The following is a 12,067-nucleotide window of genomic DNA, read 5'->3' on the forward strand; positions in this document are numbered from 1 at the left end:
CAATGTTGCTGTATATCGGGGTATAAATTCTGAGTACTTAGCTCAGAATTATGCATATTTTATTTGATTTGCAGGAGGGAATATATTTATCCATAAGCAATTTCAGCATACTCAGTGTCAAGTGGTTAAGTTTTAAAGCCTTTTTGCTTTCACTTAGTTAAAGAAAAGATTGTATATTCAGATAACATTTAATCTTCTAATACACAGTATCTAACATTCATTACTTGTCTGTTCTGGGATGAATCTTTTTTTATGGACTCATTTACATATCTTTAAGCTTTTTTATGTTGCCTCTGCCATCATGAAACGATTGACACATGCTTACAGCAGTCATAATCATCTTCAATTGGGTGATGCTTAACTTGCAATGATAACTTGTTTGTATTTAATGTATATTTTTAGACATCTTAGAGCTTTGAGGAAAAACCTCCCCAGCACTGTGGCAATATGTAAATGCTGATATTTAAACTCACTCAAAACCTTTGTCTTTGATTAGTGTAAAGCACAGTCTGAAAATTCAACACAAATCTGATTTAGAAAGGGTTCAAAGAGATACAAGTTCCTTCATCCTCCTCTAGGTTATTTGATAGAAAAATGGCTTTGGAATCCGGTCTAATGAAGATCTGCTATAACAGATGTAAATGTTGACACTCCAGACTGACGAGTCTCTATATTAGGGGACCCACAACAATGTTTTTCTTTTCATTACACTTTAACATTTGTTTGTACCTATAGAGGGGTTTTTTGGGTGAGAGAAAAAGAGACAGAAATGGAAGCAGGCTTGCATGACTTTTAATCCAGACACACATCTTGCATGACTTTTAATCCAGACACACATCTGGATGGAGGATGGCATTCTACTCATTAGCGAGGAGTTAAAACCTCAAGGAAACGTGTCTAAATAAGGAATAGAGCATGATGAGGTGGGCAGTTTTAGGAAAATAGTTAGTGACACGGTGATATGATGTGACCCACATAAAGCAGAGTTATTCTTACCTCCCTTAAATGTCTTCTTTTCCAATAACAGCATGAAGTATTTTACTCCTCTTCTACTACAGCAATTTGCCAATGATTACAAATTTTATTCATCAAAAGGATTGTATTTTTTTTATCAGGTTTTCTTTTACACTTTGCTGTTGTGGAACAACATTAAACAAGTTATGATTTTCATTAGCTAAAACCGTGATTTTTTTTTTTTACTTTCCCTAATCAGTGTCTCTTTTTACCTCTCTCAAAGTTAATACAAAAAAAAAGCAGCTACTCATGTTATTAAGAAAGCACAGGAAAAACTTTGCCAGAAAACTTTTAAAAGTGCTGACACTGGAGAGTCCTTACAAAAATGCTAAATAAACATCTTGCAGAACACTTTACCATTTCAATGACTGCACAGATTTTCTAACTTGTTTAAGTGAAGCGGCACTGTACAGGTTTCCTGTGAATACACTTCATAACTTAGACTTTTCCCGCACATTTTGGGAAGAGATGGGAAGATTTCCTACATGGAAAGTTTTTGGTATCTATTCCGGCACAATTTGCAGTTTACATTAAGATTATCATGACACCCAAATTCAAACTTGTCGTCTTAAAGAGGAACAGAAAATCATAACGAATGATATTTTTAACAATGCAATCATGGTATCATGGGGAGTTTTATAAAAATGTATATAAATATTTCATAAAAATGTTACTAATTACTATAAAATGCACTTTATATTCAAGTATATACAGATTAAAAGGGGGCTTTTTCAGGAAGAACAAACTAGTAAATGTTAAAGTCCAAAGATGGACAGTTACATTCAGGTTTTAGGTGGAAGATTGAAGTAGATAATGCTGGTTTATACTGTAACTAAAATGTTTTTTTCCCTGTCAACATTCATTAATTAGAGGCTGAACCATAACAAGCTAATGATTTCAAATTGGTTTGAAATTTTCAATGACTCTAATTACATATATAAAATTGTGAATGTGTTGCACATTCGGTATATGTAATTGATATTTAAATAACTTATTTTTAATTTTGTTTTTCATATCAAATTATTAGGTGCAATATATATATATATATATATATATATATATATATATATATATATATATATATATATATATATATATGAAAACAGCAATACTCTTTTGCATATTGCTTATAGCCAGTGTCCTGCTACAGTATCTATTGTAAAATATCTGTGTACAAATGATTTTTTTTCTCTGACCTAGTTAATGATTGTCTATAAAGAGTTTGCTTGTGTATTGAAAAAAAAACCTAAAACTATTTGTCACTCTGAAGTGTAATAAAAAGAATCTTCTGACTGTAATGAAGGTTATGTCTCTATGTCTGAAACTTAATGCAGCTTTTGGCAGAATGTACTGGACATTCACTGGTTTAAAGGTTTAGATTTAGTTGTCATTTTATTAGCTGTATTGGGTTTATAATAACCACTCATTATTTTATAAAATGAAAAAGTGTTATATAATGTATATATAAGTACAATACAGGCCTCGAGGCCCTAGCTGAAGCCATAACCAGTGAGCCACAACTGCTTGTGGAAAATCATTTAAAATTACATTAGAGAAAAGACAGTGCAAATCAATACATGGAATACATGGTTATTCTGAGTGACTATCAGGACATAACTAAAAGGAAGAACCAAAAAGGAACCCTGGGACACAAAAAAAGAGTCCTCGTACTCCAACATCAACAAATCTGAGCATTCCTGAGTTATTTAGGAGGGGAAACAGCACCACAATATGCAAATAGTTTTTGTGGCAGCGGGGGTGTGGTCAAGCGCCGGTCTGTGACTGGAGGGTGGAGTCAGGGAAGGTAAGTGGCAGAATCACTACACCTGTCAATTAACCTGTGTTTGTGTGTCTTCCCAGTGACCGCGCCCTATATAAAGAGAGAGAAAGCAGAGGACGTGAGCTCTCTCCCCAGCCAGACGACTTTGTGTGTGTGTGTGTGTGTGTGTGTGTGTGTGTGTGTGTGTGTGTGTGTGTCTGTCTGTCTGTCTGTCTGGAAAGAGCAAAATAACAAAGTTATTGAACTTTATTCTGGCCTGCTGTCTTTCTGTGCTCCTCCCCCTCCTACGAACTGCTACAGGTTTTTTTTAAACATTTTCAAAAACACAATCCAAATTGAAAGCACGATCACGAAACTGTCTTTCAACAGTTACAGCTGAGTCCTGTTTTAAAGGTGACATACTCCTTTTCCACTAGTTGACACAGTTCCCTGAGGTCTTAATGAAATAGCTGAGACATGCTTTGGTCAAAATACCACAAGGATAAAGCACCACAGCTTCCTTCTCACCCTGTCTAAACAGCACTGTTCAGAACAGCAGATTTGAGTGTCTGTTTCTTAGAATGATCATGAGCCACTGCTCACTCCATCACCTTCTTCTGCCAGCCAATCAGTAGCACTTTCCTTATGAATATTCATTTACAAAGGCAGTTCTCAAGCCATGAGTTGAGATACTCAGATGAGATGAAGGGGTGGCATAATTCTAATGAGTTCCCCTTGTGACACAGAAAGAGGAGGCAAATCTGAACAGCTTGTGAAGCACATCTTTTCTAAAAGAAACTGACTGAGTTGCTTTATTTCAGAGTTTGTGGGAAAACTTGGGTCCTGATCTCAACCCCACTGAACGCTTTTGGGATCAACTGGAACACTGATTGGGCACCAAGATGTCTCATCAGGGCCTGACCTCACTAATGCTAAATGTAGAAGAATGGACACAAATACCCACAGCTACATTCCAAAATCTAATGGAAAGCCTACCCAGAAGTGTGGACTAAATCTGTGTTTTTGGAATCCTGTCCTGTAGGTTACTCCATAAACTTCATTGAAGCGAGTGAGTTAGCTTGACAATGAACTAACTTGACGAACTCCAACTTTGACTGTGTCAACTTCTTCATTAGTTTAATTGGTAAGTGTAGTATTTCAGAGATGTTTATCCATGTGTCACAATAATATTTTCTAGTAGGTTTGGCAAACATCAGTTTTTTGATGTATGTGGTGTTTTCAAACCGGCATACGTGTCCAGTATATCTCAGATGTTGTATATAGATGAAATTCTGGAGAGGGATGGTTTTCACAATGTTCTGTATATCATCACTGGAGTACATGAACTGGTAGTCTCCCTCTTTCAAATTACGTCTTCACCATCCACCTTTCACCATACTTCTCAAACACTGAAACCAACACACTTCCATCTTCCTTATCTGTCCTATCTTCTTCTGTCTACTATTGTAGGTTCATACCTAATTATTCAGATGTCACCAGCCCGCTGAGTGATCTCACTAAAAAGGGAACACCAGATCCGGTCCGGTGGACGGAGCAATGCCAACAGGCTTTCTCTAGGGTAAAGGCTGCACTGTGTGGGGGGCCACTGTTACGCTCCCCTGACTTTTCTCTCCCCCTTTATTTTACAGATGGACGCATCAGACAGAGGGCTGGGGGCCATTCTGTCCCAGAAGGTGGAGGGGGAGGAATGTCCTGTGCTGTACATTATCCGGAAGCTGTAAATGCGGGAAGGCAGGTACAGCACGATAGAGAAAGAGTACCTAACCATCAAGTGGGTGGTCCTCACCCTCCGGTACTACCTACTGGGATGCCCTTTCACCCTCTGTTCGGACCACGTGCCCCTCCAGTGGCTCCACCGCATGAAAGATGCCAACGTGCGGATCACCCGTTGGTATCTTGCCCTCCAGCCATTCAAATTTGAGGTGGTCCACAGGCCAGGGGTGCAGATGGTGGTGGCGGACTTCCTGTCCTGCTGGGGGGAGTCCGCTGCAGGCCGGACGGCTCCCCGGCCTGAGTCGGGCAGTGGGGGTATGTGGCAGCGTGGGCATGTGGCAGTGGGGGTGTGGCCAAGCGTCAGTCTGTGAATGGAGGGCGGAGTCGAGGAAGGTGGGTGGTCATATCGCTACACCTGTTGTCAATTAACGTGTGTTTGTGTGGCTCTTACAGTGATGGTGCCCTATAAAAGGAGTGAGAAGAATAGAGGAGGGGAGATCAGGGACAAGAACACGATAGTACTCTGTGTGTGTATGACTGTGTGTGTATATGAGTGTGCGTGTGTCCCCAACGAAAAGAGTTGCGGTGAAAAGCAAAATAAAGCAAACTTACAAGCAAATAACAGCCTGCCGTACTTCTGTGCTCCACCCACATCCGGGCCAGTTCTACAACCCCGATTCCAAAAAAGTTGGGACAAAGTACAAATTGTAAATAAAAACAGAATGCAATAATTTACAAATCTCAAAAACTGATATTGTATTCAAAATAGAACATAGACAACATATCAAATGTCGAAAGTGAGTCATTTTTAAATTTCATGCCAAATATTGGCTCATTTGAAATTTCATGACAGTAACACATCTCAAAAAAGTTGGGACGGGGCAATAAGAGGCTGGAAAAGTTAAAGGTACAAAAAAGGAACAGCTGGAGGAACAAATTGCAACTCATTAGGTCAATTGGCAATAGGTCATTAACATGACTGGGTATAAAAAGAGCATCTTGGAGTGGCAGCGGCTCTCAGAAGTAAAGATGGGAAGAGGATCACCAATCCCCCTAATTCTGCGCCGACAAATAGTGGAGCAATATCAGAAAGGAGTTCGACAGTGTAAAATTGCAAAGAGTTTGAACATATCATCATCTACAGTGCATAATATCATCAAAAGATTCAGAGAATCTGGAAAAATCTCTGTGCGTAAGGGTCAAGGCCGGAAAACCATACTGGGTGCCCGTGATCTTCGGGCCCTTAGACGGCACTGCATCACATACAGGCATGCTTCTGTATTGGAAATCACAAAATGGGCTCAGGAATATTTCCAGAGAACATTATCTGTGAACGCAATTCACCATGCCATCCGCTGTTGCCAGCTAAAACTCTATAGTTCAAAGAAGAAGCCGTATCTAAACATGATCTAGAAGCGCAGACGTCTTCTCTGGGCCAAGGCTCATTTAAAATGGACTGTGGCAAAGTGAAAAACTGTTCTGTGGTCAGACAAATCAAAATTTGAAGTTCTTTATGGAAATCAGGGACGCCGTGTCATTTGGACTAAAGAGGAGAAGGACGACCCAAGTTGTTATCAGCGCTCAGTTCAGAAGCCTGCATCTCTGATGGTATGGGGTTGCATTAGTGCGTGTGGCATGGGCAGCTTACACATCTGGAAAGACACCATCAATGCTGAAAGGTATATCCAGGTTCTAGGGCAACATATGCTCCCATCCAGACGACGTCTCTTTCAGGGAAGACCTTGCATTTTCCAACATGACAATGCCAAACCACATACTGCATCAGTTACAGCATCATGGCTGCGTAGAAGAAGGGTCTGGGTACTGAACTGGCCAGCCTGCAGTCCAGATCTTTCACCCATAGAAAACATTTGGCGCATCATAAAACGGAAGATACGACAAAAAAGACCTTAGACAGTTGAGCAACTAGAATCCTACATTAGACAAGAATGGGTTAACATTCCTATCCCTAAACTTGAGCAACTTGTCTCCTCAGTCCCCAGACGTTTACAGACTGTTGTAAAGAGAAAAGGGGATGTCTCACAGTGGGAAACATGGCCTTGTCCCAACTTTTTTGAGATGTGTTGTTGTCATGAAATTTAAAATCACCTAATTTTTCTCTTTAAATGATACATTTTCTCAGTTTAAACATTTGATATGTCATCTATGTTCTATTCTGAATAAAATATGGAATTTTGAAACTTCCACATCATTGCATTCCATTTTTATTTACAATTTGTACTTTGTCCCAACTTTTTTGGAATTGGGGTTGTACACTTCCATATACCAGGGGGGATTTAACAGAAACTTTCAATATCTTTCTTCTACAGTGGCACTTGAAAGTTTGTGAACCCTTTAGAATTTTCTATATTTCTGCATAAATATGATCTAAAACATCATCAGATTTTCACACAAGTCCTAAAAGTAGATAAAGAGAACCCAGTTAAATAAATGAGACAAAAATATTATACTTGGTCATTTATTTATTGAGTAACATGAGCCAATATTACATATCTGTGAGTGGCAAAAGTATGTGAACCTTTGCTTTCAGTATCTGGTGTGACCCCTTTGTGCAGCAATAACTGCAACTAAACGTTTCCGGTAACTGTTGATCAGTCCTACACACCAGCTTGGAGGAATTTTAGCCCATTCAGAACAGCTTCAACTCTGGGATGTTGGTGGATTTCCTCACATGAACTGCTCACTTCAGGTCCTTCCACAACATTTTGATTGGATTAAAGTCAGGACTTTGACTTGGCCATTCCAAAACATGAACTTTATTCTTCTTTAACCATTCTTTGGTAGAATGACTTGTGTGCTTGGGGTCGTTGTCTTGCTGCATGACCCACCTTCTCTTGAGATTCAGTTCATTGACAGATGTCCTGACATTTTCCTTTAGAATTCACTGGTATAATTCAGAATTCATTGTTCCATCAATGATGGCAAGCTGTCCTGGCCCAGATGCAGCAAAACAGGCCCAAACCATGATACTACCACCACCATGTTTCACAGATGGGGTAAGGTTCTTATGCTGGAATGCAGTGTTTTCCTTTCTCCAAACATAACGCTTCTCATTTAAACCAAAAAGTTCTATTTTGGTCTCATCCATCCACAAAACATTTTCCCAATAGCCTTCTGGCTTGTACACGTGATCTTTAGCAAACTGCAGATGAGCAGCAATGTTCTTTTTGGAGAGCAGTGGCTTTCTCCTTGCAACCCTGCCATGCACACCATTGTTGTTCAGTGTTCTCCTGATGGTGGACTCATGAACATTAACATTAGCCAATGTGAGAGAGGCCTTCAGTTGCTTCGAAGTTACCCTGGGGTCCTTTGTGACCTTGCCGACTATTACTTACCATGCTCTTGGAGTGATATTTTTTGGTTGACCACTCCTGGGGAGAGTAACAATGGTCTTGAACTTCCTACATTTGTACACATTCTGTCTGACTGTGGATTGGTGGAGTCCAAACTTTTTAGAGATGGTTTTGTAACCTTTTCCAGCCTGATGAGCATCAACAACGCTTTTTCTGAGGTCCTCAGAAATCTCCTTTGTTCGTGCCATGATACACTTCCACAAACGTGTTGTGAAGATCAGACTTTGATTGATCCCTGTTCTTTAAATAAAACAGGGTGCTCACTCACACCTGATTGTCATCCCATTGATTGAAAACACCTGACTCTAATTTCATCTTCAAATTAACTGCTAATCCTAGAGGTTCACATACTTTTGCCACTCACAGATATGTAATATTGGATCATCTCATCTCATTATCTTTAGCTGCTTATCCTGTTCTACAGGGTCGCAGGCAAGCGGGAGCCTATCCCAACTGACTATGGGCGAAAGGCGGGGTACACCCTGGACAAGTCGCCAGGTCATCACAGGGCTGACACATAGACACAGACAACCATTCACACTCACATTCACACCTCCAGTAAATTTAGAGTCACCAGTTAACCTAACCTGCATGTCTTTGGACTGTGGGGGAAACCGGAGCACCCGGAGGAAACCCACGCGGACACGGGGAGAACATACAAACTCCGCACAGAATGGCCCTCACCGGCTACGGGGCTCAAACCCAGACCTTCTTGCTGTGAGGCGACAGCGCTAACCACTACACCACCGTGCTGCCAATATTGGATCATTTTCCTCAATAAATAAATGACCAAGTATAAAATTTTTGTCTCATTTGTTTAACTGGGTTCTCTTTATCTACTTTTAGGACTTGTGTGAAAATCTGATGATGTTTTAGGTCATATTTCTGCAGGAAGAAGATTCTAAAGGGTTCACAAACTTTCAATCACCACTGTTACTGACATGTTGACCTTATCGTCTGTAAGCAATGATCTAAGCTCAGTGAATTTTGCTGTTGCCTTTTATATGTGTTGATCTAAACAGGTTTTAGATAATTTGATATTAGCTTAGCCAGCTACATAAATGGTGTCACGTTCTCAATCTTGTTACCATCTATACTGAAAAATGTTTCTTCCTTTGCCAGTTTTTCATCGTTGAAAACTAGGGGTTTGTCTTCTTAAAAGATATCATCAGGCCAAATCGTTTACATGTTTTGTTTATTATCGTGAGCAGTTTCTCATCTTCTTTCACAGTTTTACAGAACACAACAATATCATCAGCATACAAAATGATATACTATCAATACCATATTATCTTCTGTGATTTCTTTGCTTTCCATTTGAATACAGGTGTGGTATGTTGTATTCAAATTGTATTCCGAATCATCTGGGAATTCTTCATCAATTGCTTTTGCAGCTACTTTCAGTACATAGTCAAAGTAATAGTTGAATATGTAAGGGGACTCTTGCCCACCTTGTCTACAACCAACTCAGATATCAAATTTAGCCTTCATCCCATTAATAGATGCTGTAGTGCCCTCAAACATTTTTTTTTTTGCAGAATTGCTATCAGATGTTTCACTCCAGGTCTTATTTTTCGAACTTGGAATAAGAAGTTCCTTGGTACATGATCAAAGGCAGCAGTTAGATCTATATACACTGCAATTAAGCTTCCAACGTACTTTTTGATGACATTCTTTACCACAAATATTGCATCTGTTGTCAAGCAATTCTCACAAAACCCATATTGGGCATCACTAGTGTGCTTCTTGTATGATGTTTTCAGCCTGCCAATAATGATCATTGCCAATATTCTGATCATATTAGCTCCAATTGAGAAACCTTGATAATCCATCCAGCCATTATCCGTAATTGTTTATCCTGTGCAGGGTCACAGGCAAGCTGAAGCCTATCCCGGCTGATTGGGGTGAAAGGCGGGGTACGCCCTGGACAAGTTGCCAAATCATCACAGGGCTAACATATAGAGATAAACAACAATTCACACTCACAGTCAAGAGCCACCAATTAACCTAACCTGCAGGTCTTTGGGGGAAACCAGAGCACTTGGAGGAAACCCACACAGACAACCTGCAGGCTCCACACAGAAAGGCCCCCCCATCAGCCACTGGGCTCAAACCCAAGACCTTCTTGCTATGAGGCGACAGTGCTAACCACTGTGCCTCCATCTCGATGATTCACTGTTAATTCATTTGATCCTTTGTTGAAGATGCATATGATATTTGGATGTAGCCATACAGCGAGCACCTCAACCATAGTCCAAACCATTGATAGCAATACCAGTATCGCAGTTATTAAATACTTACTGTGGCAGTGGGGGTGTGGCCAAGCAGCAGTTTTTGAATGGAGAGCGGGGTCGGGGAGGGTAAGTGACTAAGTCATTCCACCTGCTGTCAATTAATGTGGGTGGGTGTTTGTTACAGGGACGGAGCATAAAAGGAGGGGAAGAGCAGAGAAAAGGGGGACTCTTGCCCAGAATGCATGAGGGATGCCTGTGTGCATGAAGCGCACGGGTGTGCCTCCTGAAGGGGAAGGTAGTGTGACAGAGTGCTTGTCACTTCAGTTGAGTATGTGCGCTGACTGCTATGCTAACGAGCCTGGCTCTTTGGTGTTGTGGTCAGGGTGTAGGTTCGGTATCACTGTCGTAAATCCCTGATGTGGGTGGAGTACAGAAGCATGGCAGGTGGGAACTGAAGTTCTTACAAACTTTATTTCTATGTCTAGTTTTTCAGCTGACTCACTCATGCACACATACATACATTCTGGTCGGGAGAGTCCCTTTTCTCTGCTCTCCTCCTCCTTTTATGCTCCGTCCCTGTAACACAAACACACCCACATTAATTGACAGCAGGTGGAATGACTTTGCCACTTACCTTCTCCGACCCCGCCCTCCATTCACAAACTGCTGCTTGGCCATACCCCCGCTGCCACACTTACTTTTGTTATACTTCAGACCTTCAGTTTTTTAGCTCATCATTTCCAGAGCTCTTGTTCTTAAAACTCCTTCAGAACTTTCTTAACAACTTCTTTCTTTGGAATGCATTCATCAATTTTAACCACATCATTACAGAAGGAAAATTCTTCAGGTCACTCTAACTGTGGAGGAGTTGGTCGTAAACGTGCAGCAAAATGATTTGCAAAGTGGATATTCAGTTTCTGGGGCGGCACAGTGGTGTAGTGGTTAACGCTGTCGCCTCACAGCAAGAAGGTCCGGGTTCGAGCCCTGTGGCCGGCAAGGGCCTTTCTGTGTGGAGTTTGCATGTTGTCCGCGTGGGTTTCCTCCGGGTGCTCCAGTTTCCCCCACAGTCCAAAGACATGCAGGTTAGGTTAACTGGTGACTCTAAATTGACCGTAGGTGTGAATGGTTGTCTGTGTCTATGTGTCAGCCCTGTGATGACCTGGCGACTTGTCCAGGGTGTACCCCGCCTTCCGCCCGTAGTCAGCTGGGATAGACTCCAACTTGCCTGTGACCCTGTAGAACAGGATAAAGCGGCTAGAGATAATGAGATGAGATGAGATATTCAGTTTCTCTTTAGATATGCCTCGTTTCTTACTAGATTTGAAAGTAACATATTTTTTGGCCAAGGCAACTTCTTTCTCAACATCTCAGGCTTCAGCTACAGTGTTTATGTTATCGGCAAGGTTTTTGTAGTCGGCATTTTTTAGATTTTTTAAAAAAGATGGATTTCATTATTATGGGAGAGCACATAATTATGAGAGGCTAAGTCATTATTATTATGAGACGTTTTCATTATCCATGGTGGTGCAGTGGTTACACTGTCGCCTTGCAGCAAGAAGGTTCCGGGTTTTAACCTCATGTCTGCGTGGGTTTCTTCATACTTCAAAGACATGCAGATTATGTAAAAATTAGGGCTGTCGAAAAATAATGCAAATTCCTTTTAGCGCCACTAACTTTTTTGACGTGCGATTAAAGCATGCACGTTCTGTGCCCCCTCCCCCGTAGTTTGAAAAATCAAGAAGTGACGTTGTGCGAGCGAGGGATGTGGCGAGTAACTGGTCAGCGTCAGTCATGATAAAGTGCACTTATGCACAGAATCAACTTATATTGTTGCATTCTGACTGTTAACATAAAATGTGTGTTATTTTTTATGCTTTTGATGGTCCAGAGGGGAGAAAAGACGACGTGTTAAGGTCCAGGTGTGTGTGTGTGTGTGTGTGTGTGTCAGTATG

Source organism: Neoarius graeffei, chromosome 2 (genome assembly GCF_027579695.1).
Source record: "Neoarius graeffei isolate fNeoGra1 chromosome 2, fNeoGra1.pri, whole genome shotgun sequence".
Classification (NCBI taxonomy): domain Eukaryota; kingdom Metazoa; phylum Chordata; class Actinopteri; order Siluriformes; family Ariidae; genus Neoarius; species Neoarius graeffei.